This window comes from Balaenoptera musculus, chromosome 5 (assembly GCF_009873245.2).
Source record: "Balaenoptera musculus isolate JJ_BM4_2016_0621 chromosome 5, mBalMus1.pri.v3, whole genome shotgun sequence".
Classification (NCBI taxonomy): domain Eukaryota; kingdom Metazoa; phylum Chordata; class Mammalia; order Artiodactyla; family Balaenopteridae; genus Balaenoptera; species Balaenoptera musculus.
Genome location: NC_045789.1, coordinates 82,580,086 through 82,584,122, shown reverse-complemented (window position 1 = coordinate 82,584,122; position 4,037 = coordinate 82,580,086). Strand labels below are relative to the sequence as shown.

General features: G+C 41.1%; 1 pseudogene; it reads right to left on the bottom strand.

The window, feature by feature from the left end:
- On the bottom strand, window positions 1-1,218 carry LOC118895325 (annotated as a pseudogene).
- Window positions 1,219-4,037: the final 2,819 nt, after the last annotated feature.

Sequence of the window (4,037 nt, the reverse complement as noted above, 5' to 3'; positions counted from 1 at the left end):
TTACCGGTGTTTGTGATCCAACAGGGATTCAAAATTGGGAGAGCATACAAGTTTGTGCTTTACGTGTCCCAGGACTGTCGTCTCACCCATCCTACTGTCTCCAAGGCCCACAGACAGGACAGCAGCAAAGAGCAGGCGGTCCCCATCGTCACGTCCAGAGTCACCTTGCCCAGGAGCCGCTGCACCTTCCCGGACTTGCGGATGAGCAGCTTGCAGACCTGACCCTCTGTCAGGGTACAAGCACTCTCTACCAGCCTGGCTTCCCGGTCTTTCTCCTGCTTTGTAACCACCCTCCGTCCGCCCTCGCTCTGCGCCTCTGATTTGGTAGGCTCGACGTCCGGAGTGGGCGGCTGGCCGGGGAGCCAGTCTTGCAGCTGCAGGAACAGCAGCTCCTCCTCCTGCGTGAGGCTCAGCTTCCTGAAAGCTCTGCCACGGACATATCCTTCGGGAGGCCGGGGGTCTTCCTGGCTGCTCTGGGAGGAGGCTTCATCTTGCCCTCCTCCTCCTCATCTCGGGGCTCGGGGCTCGTCTTTCACTTTCACAGCAGGCCCCGCCCACTTCCATGTCCTCTTCCTTGAGCCAAGGTTTGACATCTGGTTCTTCATTCTCTTCCTTCAAAAGCCAGCCCAAGTGAGCCAGAAGCAGCTGCACAGGCATATTTCGAGCGTCATTCCTCAGCCCAGGGTCATCGATGAAATCATCCTTCTCCAGCGTGCACAGGATCTGTTTTGTTTCTTCATCTGTCTCCCTCGTGTCCTTTTTGATGTTGATGCTGTGAGAGGGCCCCATGTCCGACACATCCACAGTCTTAGCCCAGTTCCCCTTTTTCTTCATCATTTCAGCTGGGTCCTGCTCAAAGATGGAGTGGGACCGGAACACTTCTGGGCGCCCCCGGCCCTGTCCATGGCCCTCTCGCTGTCGGTCTTTATCCCTTTCACGCTTTTCCTTCTTGATGGTTACTTCTTCCTTGGGCTCTTCCTTGATCTTACGACTGATATTTGGGGGGAAGGTTTTCTTCTTGAATCCCTGAGGGTGAGGTCCCTGGAGTGGATGGAGGGAAGGCGGCCCGGGGTGAAGGGAGGCACCGGCCTCCACAGGAAAAGACCCCCGTGCCCCAGAGAGGAAGGGTCGGGGCCCTCCCGGAGCGCTGGGCTCACCTGCGGCGTTTTCTTCATGTTGCCCCAGCGCACCGGGGCTGGAGCTCCGCACCACGTGCATCCCGACTTCACCTCCTAGGCGACCTGCAGCCGGGCCTCGGGGCCGGGGCGGAAGTCCACAACACCTTTTTAAACTTAACCTGAGTTAAGTTGAGTATCTTTTCATCTTATTTTAATTAATTAATTAATTAATTAATTAATTAATAATAAATTATTTTATTTCTATAATTCTTATTGCTTGCTTATTACTTATCAACATTATTAAAATTAAGAAGAGGTTTTTTAACTTATAAAATATATTCTTTGGAAATACATAATATGCTATTATAATGGGCTCTGTGTGGTTATCTACTGCTACCATAATGTTGTGTAACCAACAACCACAAAACCTATATGCTTAAAGTAAGCTCTTTTAAGTTCACATGTGTGTGTGTTGGCTAGCAGAGCATCTGGTCTCCAAGGGCCTAGAGATACCCACGTGCATGTCTGTGATTAGCAGCAGTCAACCAGGTGGTTCTGTTTGTACTGGCTGGACTCAATAACGAGGACTAAGCTCTTCCTCACTTGGTTGCTTATTCTTTAGCAGGTTAGCTGGCATTTACTTGTTCTCAAAGTGGAGTCAGAGAAAAAAGAGAACATAGGCACTAAAGGACTCTTGACGTCTTGTTTGGAAATGGAATACGGGCACTTCTTTCATACTCTATTGACCACAGCAAGTCCAAAGCCAGCCCACATTAAAAGATTCAGGAAATAAGGTACAACTCTTTTAAAGTTACAATGTTATGTTATCAAAGGAGTAGTTACAGGGAAGCATATAGGATCTGGGACATTTTTGTGACTAATCAAAATTTTTTTTATTAATTTTGGTAGATATTTTAAAATGTATTAATCTTTGAAGAGAAAAAGTAAACTTGTCTCTGACAATCTTAACAATTTTATGTCTGTATGTCTATTTTATTTCTACCCCTTTTTTTTTTTCCTTTCTATAGTTGTTTGGAGGATATTTTATTAATAGTATACTAATTGTAAAGTTTGATGCTTAGCTACTTAATTGGCTGCTATTTTTCTTTTCTTATATATTAGCATATTTAATTCTCATATAATAACAATTTAGCTTCATCTCATAAGTTTTGAGAAGTAATAACTTTTACATATTTAAGTATAAATATTTTCTAATTTCAAGTATGGGTTCTTTCTTATTTGATATAAATTATTTAGTAGTGTGTTCTAAATTTTAAAAATACATTTTTAAAAATCTTAACTTTTAGATATTATTTTCTAACATAATAGCATTGTGTTCAGAGAATGTGAACTGAATCATAACATAGATGATTCTAACAAACGTGATGTAGAACTAAGTTAGACAGACACAAAAGAATACATACATATGATTCGATTCATACATAAAGTTCAAAAACAAGCAAAACTATTGCTTATCCTTGGGGAGTATGTAGTGACTAGGCAGGGGCATAAGGGAGCTTTTGAGAATGCTGGTGATATTTTCTTTCTTGATCTAGGTTCTAGTTACAAGGCTGTTGGTAATTTGTGAAAATTTATCAAGCTGTTTATACTTGTGATTTATGCACATTTTTATGTATTTGTTATACTTCTGTAAAAAGCTGGAAATCTCAGTGAACTTGTTTATAGCAGATTAGACAGAGCTGAAGAGACGATTAGGAGAATAAATATAAATTTAAGGAATTATGAGTTTACAGATTCCAAGAGAGAAAAATTATGAACAAGAGGTTACAAGATACACAGAAGAAAGTGAGAATTCTACAATTACACATATTCCTTTCTAACGTGTCTTTGTCACTCCTCCCATCAAAGCACAGAGTCTAATCCCTCAAGGCTTGAATCTGGTATGGCCCTGGGACATGCTTTGACCAATAGAATGTGGCAAAAGTGACACTGCTTTTATTTTCAAGTCTACTATTTGGAAAAGCTTGCAATCAAGTAGTCCCTAAACTGCAAGCTGCTGCTCGGTGAACTTGTCACACTTCCACAGACTTAGTCAGTAAGGAGACAACCAGACCAAATGGTTTTGCACAGTTTATAACTTCTAGTGTAGCAGGCAGCTTGAACTTCATGCTCTCACTGATCTCTTTTACCTTCCAAGTCCCACAGGGGTGATTCAACATGGGCCTAGGTGAATTCTGAACACACAGCTAATCTGTGTCCAGCTTTGAAACCCCCAATCCCATAAAGTGATGCTAAAAAACTTGCCTAAACTTTGCTCCAAAGGAGACATTGTATTTATTACTTTGGAATATAAGAAAGTCTTCCCTGATAACACAGTACTAGCTTGCTATAACCCCTTATACAAACATTCTTAAATTGTCCATAAATGCCTAGCCATGTAGAAATGTGAGGGATTCGTGGAGAATTGTCTCTAAACAGCAACTTCTGAATGCTTCTACAATCATTTAAAAAGGACTAGTCTAGCATCTAGAGGATGAGAGGGCATGTGGAAAATCAGAAGCCATTCCATCTGAGGACTCATAAACAAGTAGAAGGAACTCTCACTTGAATTCAGCTCAAATTGCTGACTCACACATTGTGAGTAAATAATAAACTAAGTTTTGGGATGTTTTGTTACACAACATTAGATAACTGAAACAAAGATGTTGAGTTAAGAATCATGAAAGAAAATATCTCAAAGCATAGCTGGCTACTTTTAAGAATAATCATGGGTTGTTTGGTACAAAATGTTTATCAATAATCTCATTCTTCTAGGACAATTTTTGTAAAGATACTTTATGGAAGCTATTTGGGGAAAAAAAATCTCTTCCTGTAACTAAAACATTAGCCAGTGGTTCTTTATCATAGGTGGCTAAGTTAAAAAACTAATGAAACACATTTTTATAGATATCACTATTT